The sequence below is a fragment of the Harpia harpyja genome, chromosome 1, assembly GCF_026419915.1.
Source record: "Harpia harpyja isolate bHarHar1 chromosome 1, bHarHar1 primary haplotype, whole genome shotgun sequence".
Classification (NCBI taxonomy): domain Eukaryota; kingdom Metazoa; phylum Chordata; class Aves; order Accipitriformes; family Accipitridae; genus Harpia; species Harpia harpyja.
In genome coordinates this window covers 98,905,093-98,927,815 of record NC_068940.1, presented here as the reverse complement: position 1 = coordinate 98,927,815, position 22,723 = coordinate 98,905,093, and the positions used below count along the sequence as shown (strand labels likewise).

General features: G+C 39.1%; 1 protein-coding gene across 2 annotated transcripts in view; it reads right to left on the bottom strand.

The window, feature by feature from the left end:
- Nucleotides 1–22,723, bottom strand: part of PTPRN2 (protein tyrosine phosphatase receptor type N2) — a 672,845-nt gene that overhangs the window by 64,317 nt on the left and 585,805 nt on the right. The gene's annotated exons all lie outside the window — the stretch shown is intronic.

Below are 22,723 nucleotides of genomic sequence, written 5' to 3'. Positions count from 1 at the left end.
TTCATCAGGCAATGAAAAAGAAACAAAAGCCCATTGATAAAAATTACTTACTACAACAACAACTCACATCAAACCAAAGGCTTTTAAAACTAGAGTTCAAGCACATATGCAAGTCACAACAATGATACAGCTGTTGAGGAGAATTAAAAACTTGTCAGGCTGAAGTGTCATGGCTCAAGTACCAGGTCATTAAGAACTCGTCCTGCACATGGACTGGCACAGAGAGGGTCTTGAACTGAGAAGGTGCTGTTAATTAATATTAATATATGTTGTTAAAGATTGTACCTGGCATTCAGTAAAGTCAACAGTGTTAGGAGAAGCATCACCAAAGAAAAATTAACTGGCTGTGGCAGGAATGATCAGAGTATATTGGTGCAGGTCTTAAGTTTTTGCAGATCTCCCAAGGCTAGAGATTCAGTACAGCAGTGGATTGAGAATTCAGTTCCAAAGGTTTGCCAAAAGTGAACTAAAACCCTATTCCTTCACCCCATGGACCTGAAAATTGTCCAAGCAGGTGAGGGGAAGAGAGCAGAAAGGAGGAGGGGTGGGGAAAAACAGAAATCTTCCCTTCCCTTTAGCACGAAAATTAAGAAAGTGATCACCTGGTACTGTAAGCCTACTTATACAGTCAAATTACCTTTCCGAGTCTGTCATCTTCTCCTATGCTAAGCAACAGAATAAACTCACATTACACCCAGTTCATATTTGTAAATTAAACTCCATACTACCTTTACAAGGTAGGTTGAAGTTAACATCCCTAAACAGATTAAAAAAGGGACAGGCTGTTTAGGGGACAGGCTCAGGGTCTGGCCGGGGATCGGGAGCAGAGCTGTGGGTGCCTCTGGCCCAAACACCAGTCAAAGCAGTTCTTGCTGGAGCACTCCCTAATACAGCCTAATCTGTAGCAACACTTGTCTGGAAAAAGCCTCTGGAAAGGATTCACTGAAAAGTATAAAAAGCAGTTTAATTGCTTAGAAAACCTTTTCCATAAACAATCTCTGTTATGTCAAATAGTTCTTCCCAAACATGCTTAAAGAAGAAAGGCTCTCATGCCCTCTCAGCAGGTTTAACAGAAGGTGCAAAAAGCTTGCAGCTTGTCTTCCGCCAAACGGGAGCTCTGCTAAAGCTGTCGCTCCACCGCGCTTCCCACCCCACCAGCGAAGCAGGATACTGCTCTCTCTTGCAGCTTGAACGGTTTTTGCAGTTACAAAAGAGCCCCTGACACACAGCTTTGTTTTGTGCAGGGTTTGTCGGGTGTGTGCGTCTTTACACGAGATTTGTAAATCAAACCTGTTACTGAAAAGCAATTCAAGAAGTGACGCTTCCAGAAAGGGTATCTTCAGGGACATAGAAATATATTGCATTAGAAGAAAGGTTTCTAAAGGAGGTAAAAAATAGTGGTGGCCTAGATACAATCAAAACACCTACTGGGTGATTGCTTCTTTTCTATAATGAAGGAAAAAGCATTGCAGTGGACAGAGCTGTGACCTGACAGATGGGGAGCTGGGAGAGTTGCGTGGCCCCATCGTGTGTTAAGGGAGCCGGTCAGCTAACGTGTTCCCAGCCTTAACCTGCAAGTTAACGGGAGGAAACCATCCTCTGATAGTTTGCTTGTCCTTGCCAAAAGGCTGTTGCTACTGGGGAAAGGAGGGAGGCTAAAGATTCCGTTCTTTTCTCCTAGTAAATCTGTGCCTGGATATGTATACTGAACATAATAAAAAGATAATCCCTCCTGAGCAGAGACTAGTTGGTATATAAGAATTTTTATGAGGCAAAGGGAAAAAATAGCAAAATCTTACAATACCACTGAGCCAAGACTCCTGGCTTCGGAGAAGCTGTTTAGCATGCAGCAGGCAGAGATCAGGCAATCAAGGACCAGCCCGTAGCATCTTCCCATTTTAAACCACAGTTTTATAATCTGATTCATTTTGACATGCCCATCACCAATGTCCCATAGACTTCAGGGACATTTTATGCAGATATACAGATCCGCCAACACTGAATCTCTCCGAAGTACTGTAAGATTCACGAAGCTGTATGAAAAGGGCCATGAACATTTGATTCCTAAGGCGGGGCTGTACATAGCAAGGAGCTTCCTGTTGGCTCCAGCTTGCCTATTTGATGATTTCAAGGATTGCATTTTAAAAAGAAATTTGTTTTCTTTTAAAATCATCAAATATGACACAGTTAAGGTAATATGATTGCTTTTAGTGCACATGACTTTTTAAATAACTCATCTCTCTTTAAAAAGGAATACTCCTTTTACTCTTACCTTCCTTTTTCAGGGAATCCTGAGTGTAAAGAGAAATGAATGTTCAAATGAAAACACACTGAAATTTTTACTTTAACCAGACAACCACTTTTCACGTAGTTTCAACACCTGCATCGCATGGATCAGATTCACAGGGCACTTCCTGACAGGTCTTGAAAAGGTGTTTGACTATTTGAACAGGCTTGTGGAAGGCTCTGCACAATATGAACATCTGCTTTACACACGTTTAAAAAAGCTACTGAGAAAGAAGCTTGCTTTAAAACATTCAGGATTCAGACAATTCCCTCAGAGTTAAGTAATCTTTCATTTACAGTCCTTCAGAGCCCCTACGCTCATCCCCATTTTGCTAAACAGAAGCTGAGTGATTTTGAAACACTCTCTTGGGAGCTGCTGGATGTACATTAAATTGAGTGGAACTTCTGATATTTTAGAGATTGTATGTCTACTCAAATCCACTCGTTAATTAGGATGTTTTCATGAGACATTCTACAGCATTTGCCTGGTACAAAAGAAATTCATTACCAACATGTCAAACGCACATGATTTTCCTTGTCCCAAAGCAGCAGGTAAAATAAATAGAGGTTGTCACCACTGTTACTGTAATGCTCCTCAAAGCCTGCTGAAAAAGGTAGAGGTCTGGTCTCACCAATAGGTCCACATCAAGGCAAGTCCTGTAATCCCAAGTATATGCTATTATTTAAACAAACATTGTCTGCTTGGACAGATCTCCTGAGGTACCTTAAGTTTCATTAAGTCTTAATTTTCCTTCCCCAGGGCCTCACCTGCAAGGACAATTGGTAGCCCAGTTCATACTTTCTCTTTTATACACAGATGAGATGCTCTTGCTACCAGACATGTTATGGGGATAAGAAGGATGCATCGACATTATGTGGAGAGGGGGAATGTGTTGTAAAATCTATTATTATTGTGTGAGACATGCCAGTCGTAAGGCAAAAGATGAGCTTTCAGCCAGAGGATGAAAAACTGTCCCAGGGACAATGAATCTCTGGCCAAGAGAACCAGTGCCAGTGGCAAATATTAAGACAGATTCAGCGTGCCTGAACACAGACACGAAGACAGAGCACAACAGCCTGGCTTGGCTTTAGTAAAACTTCCTGAGCGCTCGGTTGATGTTGTAATATGGTGTCAAACCACTTTGTTTTTCTTTACTTTTTTTTTAATCAAGGAGTGGCATCCAGTACGTGCTCTGTGACTAAATTAAGGTTAACAAATACAACAATTAAATTCTAATTGTCTGGTCAATCTCCAGATACCTTCTTCAGAGATAGTATGGTTTGCATCTGTCAAGATATTTGTTTTAAAAACACCTATTTTATTAGATGATGTTCAGCTATTACAAAAAGCAATTATTTTTGACAACATACTTCCAATATGGTACTTGATTAGACGCTCTTTTCACGACTGAGGATGTCTCTTTTAATGAAAAGATGGGCAACTGTTAAATTGACAGACCTTGACAGGTCTAATCGAATCTCAAATGTCAGCTGAAGAAGTGTATGGGACATTATCTTAATCCTTGGGAACAGTGACCACTCAAATCCACACCTTTCACCTAACAGTGTGAGAGCCACTGCTTTCAAACTGCTGCCTCTTTTTCCAGAGATGCAGAGGGCCAGGCAGTGCCGTGGTGCTTCATTGGGTTCTTCAGAAGGAATCTGGAGAGAAGAGAATTGGCCTTAGCTATTATATAGCAAATTGTGCACTAAATGACCATACTTGAAACAATTTGTTTTGTTATTCTCTCCAATTGACTTAAGTAAAAGCTTTTTTTTGCCTTTGTTCCCTGCTAACTTGTAGGCTACATTGTTCTGGCACAGGACACCCCAGCGTTTTTGCTATTCTGCTTAAACTACTTTGCCTTCTTCAATACATATTGCATTGACTATATGTAAGAGGAATACTTTTCTGCATAAATCCAAATTACTTTCAACACAGCACATGATTTTCTCCTTCCTTTTCCTGGCTGAATACCTTATCATTAGTGGTTTCACAGTAAATTTCTCTGTTCCCACTCATATTACTTGCAGTGCTATAGAATTTAGAGATAGAGGAAGTCTACCTGATTACCCATTTCCAGGCCTTCAAATAATGTCGTTTCTTGCACTTCACTAAGAAACTTTCTAACATTTAGGTGGCCTGTATCTAAAGTAGAAGGATAAAACACTGCTCATTACTATTTGGGACACAAACTGTTCTGAACTATACACTGTGTTCCTGGAAATACTCAAAAATTTTCAATAAGGAATAGTAGTCCTCATTTGAGATGATTTTTCATGCAGATGCCAATAGTATTGCTTTTCTATTGCAAACTTAATTTGCTACCCATTGTCACCAATCCATTTATTGCAACCCTAGTCTGCTTACACAGAATATTGCTGTTCTGTGTAATTTCTGTTTGTATATATTTCAGTGTCTTCACAGATCATTAATTAATGGATCTATGCAAACTATAGACATCTCTTCTTGTGACTCTTTTCTTCAAAGATAGTTTATTTTTTGGATGTGTTTTCAGGTCTAAGGTTTTCAAACTTTTGAATTACTCCTCTGTCATCACTTCTGTGCAGAACTTTACACTGTGATACCACTTGTAAAAGTCATTGTCACTTACATCCACTTCCAGATCATTATTTAAAAAATTAAATATAACTGGATCTAACAGCAATTCCTGTACTCTGCCAGACACTCCCATACATAGCTTTTGATCATTACTTTTTGTATATCACCCTTTAGCCACATTTCAATCCACATAACTGTCTTCTAAAAAAACGACATTAATTTTTCAATTAACTATTCATGAGACAGTTTCAAGGCTTTATTAAAATCTGGATATATTACATCTGTTGTTTTCACTTCATCTACTGGTTTTGTAGTTTTAGTTAAATAAAAAGCAATCAAGTTTGTCCAGGCAAGATTTATTCTTTATAAAATTATGCACATTCTTACTCATTGTGCAGCTATCCAATGGAAAGGATGGAGGAGATTAGCAAACATACAAAGGAAAGACTCCAGCCTTCCCCATCCTCTTAAATGAGACCCTCACACTTATCTCCCTTTTATGCCCTTGAAAAATCTCTCGCTAGATAATCAGAAATTTCTTTTTTAATATGTGCTCCATTATTTTCTAGGGTTGGAGTCTGGACTCAGGGAACAGTAATAGAAAAGTTCGTTTCTCCTCTTTCCTCCTCTCCCCTCCTCTTTTACAAAATTATGATTACTTTATTCTTCTATTTTGGTGCACCCATACTTGTCCAGATCTGCTCAAATAAAGCTCCCTGAGATAAGTGTCACTATTAGAATCCTGAAGCATATTCAGACCATGCAGAGCACCACAATGTTTCTTCACACTTTCTAAGGATTTCTCACATCTCCTAACACCATTTCATAGTAATACTGAAGTTACTTTGGGCTCTTCCTTGTTTACAGAAGGTCGGTCTCTCTCTGAGCTGTCATGGTGTTGCAGAGACCAAAGGCTGGGAGCTCATCACACGTGTTTCCATGAAGAATGCTCTCAGTGGGGTCCCATGTAGAAGACAACATGGGAGCAGAGCCAAACTATGCCCATACCTTTCCTACCTTTCTTCCTTAAGAAAGCAGACCTTAAATAAAGAGAGGATGCACTATCTCAACCAATTGAACTCTTCCGATCAACTAACATGTTAAGAAAATCAGTTTTCTCCAATAGTTATATTTCTATTGAAGCACCATAGATGTTTCTGATGCTCTGATCCAACCAACCTGCAATAATGCAGAGCCTATAGCTGTTGCCAAGACCAGCTCCATCTCTGAAATGTCACTCCATAACTGTTGTTAAAAGCACTAGCTTTAGTCCTAATGTGGCAAATCAAGTTTTCAGCATTAACTGTAGAGAAATGTGACTTTATTGGGCTAGTTACGTTGAGTTTATACATATACATACAAAAATAAAAATTCTGTTGTGGCAACTCATTGTCAGTATCTCACAGAACTTAGTAAATCTCACTAAATTAACATCTGGCTATAAAGTCTCACATACTTTCAATCCCGTGGAGCGTTCTGCATCCACTACTGTCAATGGCAACACTCCTGACTTTACTGGAGCCAGGATTTCATCATCTGATTAGTCAGTCGTTTCAGGCTAAAGGCTCTTTTCTCTTTTCTAACTTGTCCTGTGCCATCCCGGATCTCCTGATCTTATCAGCAAGAACTGTCTAAGGTAACCACAAATGAAAAAATCTAGGAAATAAAAACCTGGGAATTCGTATTTTGTCTTTTAAAATACTGAGAAATTATTTTTCCTCCTCGGTCTTTGCACCCATATTACTACCATAATGTGTTTTGATCTAATTTTTCTCATATTTCTTAGTACCTGATTACACCAGTGAAAGGAGTAGTTCTGAAGCCTTTTCAATTAAGTATTGAAAACTACTATGAAGATTTACTAGTAATTTGGCATAAAACACTACTAATATCATACATAATATGGTAGGTGATGAAGGAAAACTAAAAAAAACAGAGGAAGGCAATTCTCTGACAAAGCAACTATTCAGCCTGGTTGAGAATAATAGTCCTAGATTGTTTCAAATAGGTTGTATTATTCAGAAAGAAATTAACTTCCGTGGTAATGTCAGCCAACAATAAACGATGACATTCCATAGTTTCAATTTTATATTTGTAGATGTAAGGATTATTGTAAACAACTAAGCATGTACACAGGGAGCAGTTGTGCTTTAAGCATGCCATCTAAAATAATTCTAAATGATTGTTCTTGGGTTTCTAGAGAAGTATCATCTTTGCATGAGCAGTGTATGGCATTATCTGCCAGACTAGACTATTGTGCAACTTTTGCAAGAATGACTGTAATTCACAAGTACATTAAATGGCAACCTATGTTCTGTTTACCTAAATTAATATACCCTTGATGTAGTGTATATCACTGCCTCCCCCTCTCTTAATGCTCTGATAATAGAGTTTTGTAACTTGTAAAAGGATTACTTCAATCCAATCAGCAGGTGCTGGGATCAGTGTGTGTCAGACAAACACTTGCTAATCCCTTTTCTTACAGCTCCCAGCTGCCAAAGGTGCTCAGTGAAATCCCAATGAAATGGCTGGATACAACCTGGTGTGGACTGATGCAGGTTTTCAGCTCTGGAGGAAATATGGGAAAATACATGTGATGCTAAACATTGCTTGAATAGGAATGATGGAAGCAGGTATGCTTTTGAAAGGAAATGGAGCTAAGAAATTAAACATTAAAAAAATTACAATGCTTAATTATGAAATATTTACTCTACCTGGCTCTCTAAATATAGCAGAAGATAAAGAAATTCACTCTACAAAGAATCCCTTCTCAAGGATTATCAGCTACTTAATGGTGTCTTCCCAGTCTTAAAATACAACCACCCCCATCTCCTCCTCCTTACCCCCTCTCTTGAAATCTAAATTATGCCTATGAAGTTTCACCCCTGCAATTACTTTGCTTTAAATAAACCTCAACAAAAAGGAGATGATGATTACCATAAAAGGAAAATAATTTGCTCCCTTACAATCTCTGTATTTCTATAGCTCCTTCTGTCCAACTGTCTGAAAGTACTCACATTACTTCTGCAGGGGAGGCAAGTATCATTGCCATTTCACAGATGGGAAATGAAAGGGCAGAAACACTGAAGTGAATTTCCCAGGGTCACAGAATATGCTCCTAAACCACTTATTTTACAGGGAAATTCAGAACTCAGTTTTCTTGACCGCTGTTTTTTCCTTTTCCCATGATCATGTTTGTAGACAAGGCTAAAGGTCATGCAACCTTCATGAATCCATATCTGATAAAATTTTTGTAATTAGAGCATACCAAATGTTCTGACTCTAATGGAATTAGAATAGGTTTCGGTTTGGGAGTTTTGTTTAGAAGTACAGGGTTTAAGTGGTTGATGAGTAGAAGAATTTAATTTATGCACATTAGATTCTGTTTATACAAAGACATGCCAAACTAAATAATAAAGATTTAAAAGATGAATTAGCCAAAATCAGTTTCCAGGCTTTCTGTACTTCTTATAGTAGATTTCACAATAAAAATCTGCAATTATAAATAGCCTTTAAATAAAGGAAGAATGTTATTTCAAAAAATGGAGGGCTAAACCTCTTAGCCAAATACTGCTATTTCATAGCATGAGATATGTTGTGACATTTCTTAAAAATAAATCCAAAACAAAAAAACCCCAACCTCCCCATTAAAGACAACTCTGCAGTATAGGAACTGACGCCAAGCGTAGTGTCAGTTGAATTCATCAACTGAGACATTTTGGGAAGCGCTTCTGGTGGCTTTGTTAGAAAGTACAAGCGCAAGCTACACAGCTGAATAAAAAAGTAGCAGGAAAACTGCAAAAAAATATACACAACAAGTCCTTTGACTCTTTGTGATAAATATTGACACCCAATTCCATTCTCACAGGAAATTGCTATTTTCTTCTTACACATTAAACCTATTTTTCAGATGATCCCTTCTTCTCACTTCATTTTTTTACTAATGGTTTGAACATCATACCACAATCCAAGACATATTTGTGATTCGTTTATATGCCTGCTAATGATGTTGCATGTCTGAAAAGAAAACTTTAAAAATATATTACTACACACTAATTACCTAGCTGAAAACACAAAACCAAATTCCCTGCCTTCTTCCTCTCCAAGCCCTGCTAACTCAATTAAGCATCTAAATTTGGGTTCCCGGTTGGGTACTGTGTTTGCAAATTTAGATTTTAATGAATTAAAGTCTGTGTTTCTTTTCAGAGCACTTGTACAGTCATCTTCATTTACTATATATAAAAATTACCAAGAGATAAATATAGAATTCTGAAAACGTCATGTTTAAAAATAATCTCTTCAAGAATGGTCAAGTTCTTCAGAGATAATGAGACCAGGAAAACCCAGGCAACCATGACCAAGTACATCAAAGGGATACAGCACATGATGTGATTTATAGATAGTCTGGCAAATTATGCCTCTGCTAGACAGTGGCCATCTTGAGGGTAGAAAGGAAAATATTATTTCTACAGACATAACATCCCTGCCAGAGCAAAGGGGTAAGCAGTAATACTCTTACTACTCTTCTTAAATATGTGAATAAAAGTGAAAAGGTGCTTCTCCAGGAGCAAATTATGACTCATAAAGGAAATCCCCTCTGCTTTTCAGTGGGGTTTTTTTGGGGAAAAAAAAAAGGGGTATCAAAATTGATAGTGGGAGTTTGTACACAAACACACATACAGGTTTGTGTGAAAATTGAGAATACGCAATATGAAATCCAAGAAGTCTTGCAATCCACGCTATACCCACAGCCTAGCGGCAGAATATGCATAAACACAAGTGAACATATGGTCACCTGTGAGAAAAAGCAGGGAAAGAACAGACTGGATAATCAGCCTTTTCCTTAGAAAACTCCCATAACTGTCAGAGACAGGAAACTTCAAACTCCACAAACATCTTCAATGGTCAAATCCTTACACTCAAGATCATTTTGGAACCGGATCCCTGACCTAGGAAGTTCCATGTTTGCACACTGCAAATGGCAGAGAAGCAACCCAATTAGAGTAACTGCCAGTGAGGACAGTAAGCAGTGAAGAAACTCTTTCCACAGAAGTACTTTCAGGACTTAATGGAGATGACTGTGGGAGAAGACATGCCTGACTTCTGCCCTATCCCTTCCATGTCACACTCACAGCCACGTCAAACCAACATCCAGCAGGAGACCGAGCAATGCTGGCCATGAGAAAGATGCAGCTGGCATCTACCCAGCTCCCAAATCGAGAGGAAGTGTCCCATTTTTTAGGTAACCTTTTGTCTATGCTCCGTGGGATTTTCAGCTGAGGTTGGCCTAGCTCAGTGATTCTCAAATTCTCAAATATTCTTCTTATGAAAGCATTCAAAAGGGATTGTGAAGTGATAGTAGAAAAGCTTTAGAAGTGCATAAGCTGAAGACATCCTACCTACTCCTGGAACTCTTGGGTTTCCATGGAAGCCAGTAAGGGATAACACTTTAAAGAAGTTTGAGGAACACTAGTCTAATCCACAGATGAGGATATTTGAAGTGACAGAGGGCAAAATAAGAACAAGGGAAAGACAATGTTAAAGAGGACAGAAAAAGAAGCCAAGAGCAGACTGTAGAGGTCAACAAAGAAGTGAAATGATGAAAGAAGACACCGTACTGCAAAGAAAGAAAATCAGAAGAACAAAAACCAGAACACAGCAAATGAAGAAAATGCTATGGGAAGAAGCAAATTTTGGTCATAACTGACAAATGTCAACATTTCCTCCTGTGCTGTTTCTTTTCCTTGGAACACCTCCTCTCACATGCTGAACCAAGGAGAAAACATTGAGAGAGTGACAGCAGTAGTTTTGAGTAGACAGTACACGTACAGCTTACTGCTAAACAGAAGGAAAAAGGAAAATAAAGAACCTAAAATACAGTGCATGTGCATGTGTGTGACGGCTAAGGATCTAGCAGATTGGGAATATATTCTTGAAGAAAACTGTTATCAATTCAGAAGAGATTGAAAAAATGAGTAGATGGCATCCTTTTCCATCATAGAGGTAACTGACCATAGACTGCACATCCTCAGTTTGGTTTTCACAAGCTTTTCCAATGTGTATTTAGTATCTTTCAGCCAGCTCTCCAAATATGGAATAGTTTGCTCTTAGATAATGAGGCCAAAACTAAACTCGCAGAATCAAATCGGACAAACCCAGGTGCAGAACTCCTTTACACTTTCATGTCGTACTTTCATGTCTTAAAAAAGACTAATGAGGGACAAAAAAGGGCAAAAATATTACCCTTCGATATGATCCGTTTTCTATTAAAGCCAATATGATTAGTTCTGAGAGCAGAGCACTAGGACACCAGAGAATGGAGGTCTACTCCTGGCTCTGCTTCTGACCTTAAGGTTAGTCTTGGTCAAGACAGTTCCTTGTCTTTGCCTGAGCTTCCTGGACTAAAAAGACAGGATAATGATATTGACCTTTAAAAAGAGCTTTGAACATACTGATCAAAAGTGCTATGTAAGAGTTGGCTTATTATTATTTTGGTTACTGAAGTGAGTTGAAAGGCTCCCGGTGACTTTAATCAAAATTTCTTGTATCAGGCCCCAGAATCCTACCTGAAGGACAAAGTTTCTCAAAATTCAGTTGTGAGGATACATATATGGTAAATCAAAGGCTGGTGCATACCCTCAGATGCTGCAGAGTTTTCTTGACTCCAGCAGAACTTTAAGTGACACAGAAGTAATTTCTGGACTTCCAGAAGAACAGCGTATTAGGCACCATTAGTGCATTCACTACATCAATAGTAATTAGACACTATTCTAATGCTTTCAGGCAAACTGGTCTAATGTAAAGACACCAATAGGTGAAAGGAGGCAATGAGGAAAGAAGAAAGCACTTTTCTCAGGCAGGTATCACACATGCTCACCCGAGCGGTAGCAGGACATCCCTCTTGCCGTAAGCCAGCACCGTCCTGGGGATTTTATGTTGCTGCTTCTGTGTGGTTGCTGTGGTTAATCAAACCAACTCTTCTGGGTGACTTCCTACTAAAGCAGTAGATATCTCCATTTAGAAACGCTTTGGGGTTGGATTCTGCCTTAGCTTCATCCTTGACAAATTCCACCTCTTAACTACACCAGCCTACCACGCTGGCATGGTGACTGTCTCTTACTGTTGTGGTCTACATGGTTTGTTATGATTCTTACAGATTAAGAACCCTTGATGTCTTTGACCTAACACATAATTATACTGCATTCAGCTCTGGGGCCCTCAACATAAGAAGGACATGGACCTGTTGGACTGAGCCCAGAGGGGGGCCATGAAGATGATCAGAAGGCTGGAGCACCTCTCCTATGAAGAAAGGCTGAGAGAGTTGGGGTTGTTCAGCCTGGAGAAGAGAAGGCTCCGGGGAGACCTTATGGCACCCTTCCAGTACCTAAAGGGGGCCTACAGGAAAGCCAGAGAGGGACTTTTTACAAGGGCATGTAGTGATAGGACAAGGGGTAATGGCTGTAAACTGAAAGAGGGTAGATTTAGATTAGATGTAAGGAAGAAGTTCTTCACTGTGAGGGTGGTGAGGCACTGGAAGAGGTTGCCCAGAGCGGTTGTGGATGCCCCATCCCTGGCAGTGTTCAAGGCCAGGTTGGATGGGGCTTTGAGCAACCTGGTCTAGTGGAAGGTGTCCCTGCCCATGGCAGGGGGGTTGGAACTAGATGATCTTTACGGTCCCTTCCAACCCAAACCATTCTGTGATTCTATAATACATACAAAACATGATTTTATAATGAAAGTGCTTCTTCAGGTATTATTACTGCATGCTATTTAACAACTGCTACATTGAAGCTAAAAAACCTTTGATCCTGTCTGATGAATGAAGGGAACACACAGCCTATGGCACTTTCTGCTACAATACCACACTGTCTGCAAGAGCGTTGCAAAGAACATTTGTAGGACTACAGATATAAGGTTAGTTCTGTAACCTGTAATTTTCTGAGTGAACCCAGTAAAGTTCCAACATGGTCCACACGCAGGTAATGCTTGGAATAATCTCATGGTAGAGCAGGTACATGGGGGTTTGTTGTGTTGATGGTATCTTTATATAAAGTCCATCTACTCAAGCAAATGATGTCTTAATTAAAGCATTTAAATGATCTCTATCTATTCTGCTGGTAAGATTTGTCACTGGCAAAGACATGTGACATCTCTTACGTTAGCTTTTTTCTATAATGGGACACAGGCAAATTAATAGTGTTCTTATTACATACATCTCCTCCAGTACTTATGTGGCTGAGACCACTGCAAATTAAATTTTGTAAATTATCACTACTTTGCTTTTCACCATTTATGTCACTATATATTTGCAATTTCCTCATGCTGAGGAGCGAAAACAGCCTTGTCAGCTTCATTTGTACACTTCTGTAAGAGATGAAAATTGCAAATTTTGCAAGGAAAAGTTTTAAAATTTAAAATGCCAAGTAGTTTTTCGTTAACAGTTAAAAGACATGTATATTATATCTCTGCTCACAAACATTTATCTATACTTACATGAGGATACTGTTGCTGTACATGGTATTTGTACACAAGCATACATGTAGGTATAAAGCACCCACCACCGAATACTCATCTCAAGGCACATGACACTAATAAAAATATATGAAACCTAAAAACATGCCACCATTTAAGGGAGTAAGAAGGCCTAGCTAAACGTGAAGTAACATTATTACCAAAGGTAATTATAGGCTTTTTCTGTGTCATAAAAATATCACCAAGATCTAGGGCCTGAATCTGATCTGGCTCCCACCTGTTAATCAGTCATGTGCAGATACAGCCTTGGGTGCAATTTCAGTTCTCAGATTTTTCTGCTGTATCTTTTTTCCGTTGTTATCTCAGTAGACATCTTCACTTTGGTAAGATGGATATTGAACTACCATCCTGCTGCACATTCCAGGAGATATGCACACAGCAAGCAGCTCGGCATCAGCTCACACATGAACAGCCTTAGCTCCCATAAAATATTCATTCATTTAAAAAATATTTGCACCCTGCTGTCAAACTTAGACAAATTCATACTGAGCTTCAGAAAATAGCTGTTTTAATGGTAAATGATGTTCCAGAAACCTCTTTCAGGCTAAACACTCTCGTCAAAATTATTTTAATAAGAAAGATTAACAATTTCAACATTAGCTGCTAATCCCCTTTCATTTGAAACTGTGCTGATAAAATTCTTTGCTTGTCATTCAAATAGTAAGTAATAATTATAGATTTGGGGCCTCCATCTCTTGCTTCATTAATAGTAAATTGCATGGAAGTCTGAAGCATAAAGTCAGCTTTGATACATCTCAAAATGCAATTTCCATAGCTTTCCTTAGCTATGTACAATTAATTACAGAGTTAATAAGGGGAATATGTTAATGAAAGGGAAATTATTCACTCAGACCACCTGGTCTTATCAAATTTCTTTAATATGTTTCCTTCTTTCTGTGAATTTGGATGACAGCAAGAACACAAATCATGGTGTGCATTGCTAGTCCTTTAGTATTTTTATTTGCAACCAGCTAAAGTCCACTTACATTAAATACAAAAAGAATGTAAGAACTAGTCAGTATTAAATAACTGACTGTCTTTGTTTTCTCAAGTTTAGTACCTTTTTAATTTTAAAACAAAAATGCTTAAACAACTTCATAATTACCAGACTCTCTTCAATGCTCAGAGTATAAATACAATGCATCCAATAAGGAGACATTGTCATTTTTTGTTTATTTTCTTTAAAGAAATGTGTTGTGTGTGCACATATTTAATGAAAGAAATACAGAAACGTGCTTCAATTCACTACACTGACAGCTACTAGAGCTTAGTGCACTAGGGTTACTGGATGTTCATTGGAATATTTTAGATAGTACAAACAGCCCGGTCAGAAGGAGGCAAACCTTCACATAATTCATTTTAAAAATAATGCAGTTGTGATACATAGTCAGAGAAATATTTTATAAAGACACATCATATCCAGAAACCAACCATCTTCAACAGACATTAATGGATTTACTACTAACCAGACTGAGGACAGAAACATTTTAGGACCTGGACGCCAGCCCTCCCAGTCATTCCAAAAAGAAAAGGGCAGAGAATAATTCCCAGCGCAATAACAGGTCATGCTTGAAGGAGTTGATGCTTGTGAGCAGTTTGTCACCCCTCCCTTCTATTCTTGGTTCAATTCGATGGTACAGCAAGCAGCCAGAAACAAGAGGCAACTTGTAATTCTCCCTAGCTATGAATAGGGTTTCCCTGGACAGCTGGGCAACCTAAAGCAGCATTAGCACACGAGTTTAGGACAAGAGGATGAGGGAGACATGACAGCACTGAACGAGAGCTACCAGCTAGAAAAAGCAAAAAGATATTACCCTAATCTGAAACAAAGGAAGAGTTATATAAAAGGCAGAAATTCATAGCAAAAGTATATATTTTATAAAGACATGCTGGGGGGAGGGGGAGTTGGAATATTTGAGGGTAGTAGACTTTAACTTTACCTGGTTTTGACCAAAAAGTAACATAGTCCTCCTTCATGGAACAGCAAATACTATATGTCATCCACAAGTGACATCCACAGATTATTTTAATGTTTATCTCCTTATTTAAAAATATTTCCACAGCTGCATTGTGGGTACATATGTAAAATTTGACCATTTTTTCTGTGTCCTACAGATTAAATTTTCCAAATACCACCCAAATTCTGATACCATACTCACAAAACACTGCCAAGTTAAGGCCTAATCCCAGAAAGAGTTGCAGAAAGCAAAGTATGAATTTTTTTACCTTGCCCTGAAGATGAGAATAAATGAACTTTGGTCCATCAATGGAAAGATTAAGCTCCCTTCATTGCCAGTAGCATCTTAACCAGAGCACTTCCAATAAATTCTGCTGGCATAGCCCACATGAAGAGAAGGAGCTCTCTAAAATACCACTGCGGTTCTCCTGAGTACCTTAAACTGCAACGGGTATAACAGTGCAAAAACACAGTGCCAGTATGATGTCCCTTCTTTGTAAGCACTATGAAGCAAGCCGCAGTTTCATCCTGGACTGTTACGTATTTTCAGCTCTGAAGTTGTAGTCCCATTTACCACACATCATTTGATCTTAGTGGTGCATCACGTCTTGCAACATGCATGAGCCATTTCTTTATCCCACAGTGAGTCAAAGCTCACCTCCTTCCCATGTCTGAACTTTGCCTCCAGCTCAGCGATGTTATAACATGTATTATCTTGGCCTCTTGCCTGAGAAGTCCTTCTGAACCACCCTCTTTCTAGTGCTCTTCTCCTTCTAAATAGGCACTTCCACCTGTTAGATCCAAAATATGATTAACTGCTACATCTGCTACAATGAATTATCAACACCTTAATGTACAATGTGAGCACACACAATAGGACAAACACAGAGAAGAGCACTTCATTACTTAGGATGCATTTGGAGCCAAAAGACCAGACTGGTAGCCTCCTAGACAAGAGTTCATCTCTGGTTTATGCCACTAATGAGACTCTCAGAAGCAGCTGAGGACCCAGTAACATCCCTTGTCTTCAATCTGAAGTATCAAAACCCAGATCTTTTTCATTAAATGACCTCCTAGCATCTCTTGCTACTTGCTACAACTGGTACTTATCTTGCCTTGACATTACCTGGACGTTCTCTAGAAATGGAAAATAAGTTCAGAGAGCCACCAAGTTTGTGTCAAATATTTCTCCCAATGTTACACTTTAAAATTAGTACTCTAGAATATTAATAGAAATGTTTTCGTCATCTTTCTACTAAAAGCCTTAGGGAATGATATAAGGTGGCTAAAAGTGTTCAACCAAAGCAGCTTAAACAAAGCTGGAATAAACACCTCACATTCAAACAACACACCGAGGTGTAGCCACAGAAATTTGGCAAGTTACTTCTAATCATGAATACATTTGGGGAAAACAACTGACAGGGAAGAATTTAAGAAAAAAAAAAGATTTTGAAATTAATTTCATACTATGTTCAAGAGGAATGTTTTACTTGATTTAATACCGACTCTGTAATTGTCGTTATTTCCTAAGGCCCATTCAACAAGATTAATATAGAAAAAGGGAGGCAACTGAACATGAAACAAATAAAAATGGAAGAATCAAAGGGTAACCTGTTCATGAATATTTTTTCTGAGTTTTATTGATGAAATCTATGTAGTACATACATCCATTTATTAGATTTATGGCTCTATTAGTAGAGCTGTTTTCATATGCAAAGCTTTTCTTTGTTGCTGTATCTCAAGTCCTGGCTTTAAACAAACAGAGGCAAATGTTTTAAAAATAACTTAAACATTTAGGAAGGGGAAAAAAACTAAAATGAAGGGATAAACACCATTTCATCAGCAGAAGATCTTTCAGGAGGCAACCAGTTCTACTCATCCCTAAAAGCATGACAACTCAGGGAGAGAGGGGTAAAGATTTTCCCATTCATAGTATTTATGTCTTTTTGGAATATTGGCTATCTTGTCACTGAGTAATGCAATACACAACAACCTTTTCCCTTGTAACTCCTCTTGTCTGACTGTTCGTGATGAAATGGCCTTTAGGGCCAAAGCCTTCTTGGGACTTACATTTCATGAGACTCCTCCAACTATTTAAATTGGCACAGTTGAAAGGTAAGTTGGGATTTAGATCCACTTAGCACATGTTTAAGGAGTTTATGCTTTTAGCTAAACTTTGCCACTGATTTGTTTCCCTTCCCCTGTGAGGGAGGATTTTTTTCTTCATTTTCTCAGCTGTAAACTTTTTTTTTAAACAGAGTATTTCTATTCTTGAAAGTCATAAAGAGTAAAGAGAAATTAATGGTGGTAGAAGGAAATGGTGGAAAAAGAAAAAAAAAAATTTAAACCCACTAAATAATCAAACACACTATAATTGTGACAAAGACCTTGTTTTCCATATCTGCAGTCCTCACCTTCGTCCCTGCTAGCATTAATCAACTCTGCGGCATGTGTCCCTGGGCAGTGCACTGCACTCATACTGTGCATCATGCTCCTTCGCTCAGGAAATGTTTTGTGTGTATATAGATTAAGCTCAAGGTGGAAAATACACCTGCATCTAGCACAGTGCTATCGGTCCTCACATGTTGGAGTTTCTCTATTTAGAAAAGTGTGTTTAGATGCCTTTTGCTCATGCTTTTATTGCAGCTTTTAGGAATAAAATCGAGATATTTCAGCGAAATGTGGTGCAGGATTTAACAAATATCTTTGCTTGTTGGAAAGTGTCTTCTATCACACAATCCCCCACTCTTCCACATTCAATTAAAAGAAAATCTATAGCAGCTAGCTACCCCATAGAGTTCATTTCAAACAGAATTTATTTTAAGAAATGAGAGTGAGGGAAAATTGCTTAGAAACCATCAAAAAGTTACTATGCAGAGACTACAGGATACCAATGTTATCAAAAAAACCAGGTTCAACCTTGGAAACTATTCCCTGCTTGTCACCCTTCTCAGTCCCACAGCAACCCTGCCACTGATTCAGCATCAGAACTAAATTGGATGCAAAATTCAACATCTTGGGTTTGACAGATTTCCCAGCAGCAGGTCTCTGACCCACGTGCCCCTAGTTCAGGTTGTGTCCCAGGAGGTGCTCACAGGTGCTCACCCTCTGGGACACAAACTGTCCCAGAACCTTCTTTTAACACGAAGTTTTCATATGAGGCTATCCTTCTCTTCTCTATGAGGAAAGTCCTTTCAGTTTTGCAGGCAAGTTGCCAAAAAAAAGGGGATCAAGTGGACTTACACCTCCTACATGTGAAGCCCTAGAATTCAGTCTCTAGTTCATTTGCTCCCACTGCCTTGTTCAGCCCAGTTATGAAACTTTCTTCTGAAAAGTATGGTATGTGCAAACTATCACAGGCGATTATTATTTCCCAATACACCAGCTTCATACCCTCAGGGAAAAGAATCTTCAGACTACCAGCTTAAACAAGTACTGAAGAGGACATTTTGGAGATTCACACTTTCTGAAATTCTAATTTATGTATAATGCTCCAAATATTGCACGTCTGTCTTTACAAGGAAAAAAACCCCAAAACACAGAAAATCACTTCTGCTTCTGCAAATTCCCTCTCATATACGGTATTCAGATAACAACCTCAAAATGTTATCATCAAAAGCATACGCTCCCTTCTTGCAGTACTGTTCTTCATTTAAAAACTCATAAAAGATTATCATTATTTTAACCAAACAAGTGTGGCAAGATACCAAGCAGATGTGGGGTCCAATCTACCTAACTTACGTGCTAAACTTGTGCTTCAGCACGAACAAAAGAGACTCCTCCATCTAAGCTGCAGACATCAATGGGATGGTGCAGGCACAACAGGAGGCCTCCCAAGAGATACCATCTCTCTGCCTGATCCTCTGGAGACCTTCCCAGCCACCCACTCACTTCACCAACTAGGAGGGAAGTTTATGGACTCAAGTCAATGACAGGACTTCATTAAGTGCCTAAAATGTAGGTGTAAGTTAGGAGCCCAAGTCAGGGAGACTAAATCTCTCCTGGACACCTTCAAACACCCCTGGTTCTCTTGCCGGACTGCAAAGGGAAGCGTTGCACTTTATTAGGACTTCTCGGCACTTGAAATACAGATGCACATATGTGAATAAAGTGGATGAAAATCTATTTCTGAGTTCCTACTCTTTTCCTTGCTGTGACCTTCCAAAACCCAATTGTTTTGCTGTAAAACCAACGGTTACCGAAATGAGGGCACTATGTTGTTGCTCATGCTAAAACCAGCCAGTCAGTGCCACAAACGCGACTGCATAAAACATGCCTCTCTAATTACACTTTCCAAAGTGCTTGGATCTTTTAGAAAGACAGAATCAAAAAGTGCCATATGGGCCATCCTCCTGCTATAAATGTGAGGAAAAAGAAAGTGAAAAGGAAAAAAAAAAAGCTCTGAATGTTGTTATCGCTGTCCTTCTGGGCCTCCTGAGTCCTCCTGGCTTCCTCCTGCCAACAGTACAAACTACCTCATGCTACTGTCAGCCGTGCGGAGACATTGTCTTTGCTGTAGAGGAAAGTGGCAGAAATGCAGCATTTTTCTCTTTGAAAGACTGGTTTCAGTCTAAGTGAGGAGACCGTCCCACAGCCACATGGGTTTGGAAGATTCCTGCTTTCTCCAGACCTCGACTACTATAAACGATGGGCTAACCACAAGTAGCAAGTCCTCCAGGAAAACAGTACCTGTGGCCAACCACAAGCTCCAATAAACCCAAAGCTGAGGTGGCTTGGATATCACTTCAGGTACGACTTGCTAGCATTTTCCAGCAAATTAAACAGCTTTACAGAAATGCTTCTGACCAACGCTACCTCTGAGCAAGATTACATGGAGTCAATCAGCAGCCGCAGACACATTTCTGCTAAGCTACTTTCATTAAAGATTTATTCTGCTTATAAATCAAAATAAAATATTTCCTGCTGCCACTTTATACAGTAATCCATTGTTTAATTTTCTCTGGGGAGGTTCTGGCACCTACGAACAATAAAGACTGAGGAGCCCTAGCTCAGCTAACTGCTACTTTGCTGCACACTGTGGAGCTGAAAAACACGTTTACAGACCTGTAAGTGCATCTACCCTACAAAGCAGATGGTATTTGCCATTACCAGGCCCCTCGCTAACATTTCTCGTTGCTTTTTTAGGCTCTGAGATATTTTTCATGGAAAATATCTACAAAATTTAAAAGATAAGAGGATTGTGGCAGCAGGAAAAGGGAAGAACTGGAAAACTTCTTATATTGAATGATATAAAAGTTGTGAAGTGGCCCCTCACTTTCCTCCACTTGTAGCTGCAGGGCAAGGGGGGAAAATCTCACCTCTGGTGAGGCTCTTCTGTGGCTGAACTCCAACAAGCCACAGCATCTCCAGAGGGAGAGAAATTCAGGCAAATAAGGTATCACAGATATGTGCATTTATTTTTGAGCAAAACATAAATTGGGTCAGCTCTCTGGCTTCAGCGTGACCCACGGTGACACAGAACACAAGCATTTCTGATCAAGCCCAATCATCTGCTTCAGTGCTGTAGCTGAGCGATGCTGATCTTCCCATGTAAACCTAACCTTCAGCACATCTTGAATTTACGGTTTAACTACTTCCCTTAAGTAAACATCCCACTGCCTGCCTGGCCCTCCTATTAGGCTTGCCCTGATACCCAGGCTAAATGCATCCTTTCGATTCTAACCCATATTTTCTTCCTAATTGTATCATCTGTGTCCATTAAGAACAACTTTTCCCCATCCTGCATTTCAAAGCACATAGGCAAACTCCCCTGAATCACTGATTTTTGTTTATTCAGTTTAGACTAAACAAATTAACTATTTTTACTCTCTCTGTGTGGCTTGTACTCTTAAGACACTACAACATTTCTTTTACCCTTCTTTGAACCCTCACCATCTAAGATATAACATATGCTGATAGATAGCTAACACATGTATGCGTTCATCATCAGGGTTAAAGAGGATTGAGTGAATTATGGACACTGAAGACCATAACAGTGATCCTGACCAATCTGACTATTTTTTAAAGTTTTTTTATCACCATATGAAGACAATTCTTTCTTGTAATTTTGCAGAAATTCCAAGAGCCAGAATAAGTGGTTCCCATACGCAACTTTCTCTCCTTTAAGCTTGATTTTGTGACTTTTTATTTTTCCCAATAATACAACCGAAAACAATTTTTGCTCAATTTAAAGTAGTTGAAATTGTTTGCAAATGTTAAACTCATATTTCCATCTACATAGGAAATTTTGCTCTTATTTCCATACAAATAAATTGCCTTAGAACCTGAAGACAGGAATTTGTACTTATTTTGAGGTTTGGCAATTGAAGACAATCTTTTTTCCACCAAGCATTTTACTTAATTATGAGAGGAAATCAAGTGAATTTTAATTCTGGTTAGGCACAAGTGGGACAGGAAAAACTACAACAAATGATCTTCTGTCATGGGAGCAACCCTTCCAAACTGCACTTGTATACCGGATTTTAACATAATACTTAACTAACTCCTTTTTGGGGGGGAATAGGTAGGGACAGGGGAAGAAGTATTTACTCAGGATGACATACTCCGATGAAGCATCTGGTTTACAATCCCGCTCTGCTTTTACTCAGTTTTATAGCTGACCTGATCAAGGCTGAAGGAGGTCAGTAACTTGGCTGAGGTCAAATTAGCTCTTTGTTTTTTGCCTGCCTTCATTCCTTTCTCCATTATGTGAGGTGGCTTATAAGAACTTGAAAAATACCTGAGAAGATAGTACTTTCAAATGTAAGTCCAGAAAAAGAGACAAAGAAGTTGAAAAATTATGACCCAAAAGTACGGCATGGTAGAGAGGTTTTCTTCTGACAGACCCCGCTGGTGAGTCTTCTCAGCGGTGAGTAAAATAGATCAACAGGGAAGTTTCCAAAAGCACGGCAACACTACCAACTGGAAAGGGTGCTTACTTTAGATCAACCATAGCAATAAATAGCAGAAATCAAATATAGAAATCAAAATAACGCCTGACTCATCATCTTCACCATCACCTAACTTCTTCTTAGCTAATTTCAATGCACTCTACAAAGACGGCAAATATTTGAAGGAGGAGGAAAATAAGGCACAAAAAATGGGGGATCACTCTACAGCTCTCCCAGCAGGATGCTAACAGAGAGAGACAGAAACAAGCTGCAGCCAGTCCCAACCACTGGACCCTGACTCTTCCATACACACAGATCTTCATGTGTCCATCTTCTACACTGATACTGGTCACAAGTCATGTTTGGAAGTAACCCAAGTTTTCCAATGCAGACTCCATCAATAAAATATATTTGGATCATTTCAAACATAGAAGACATCCAGCTTGGAAGAAATTCAGCCAAGGACAACAAAATTCAGGCAAGGCTCAAAATTCA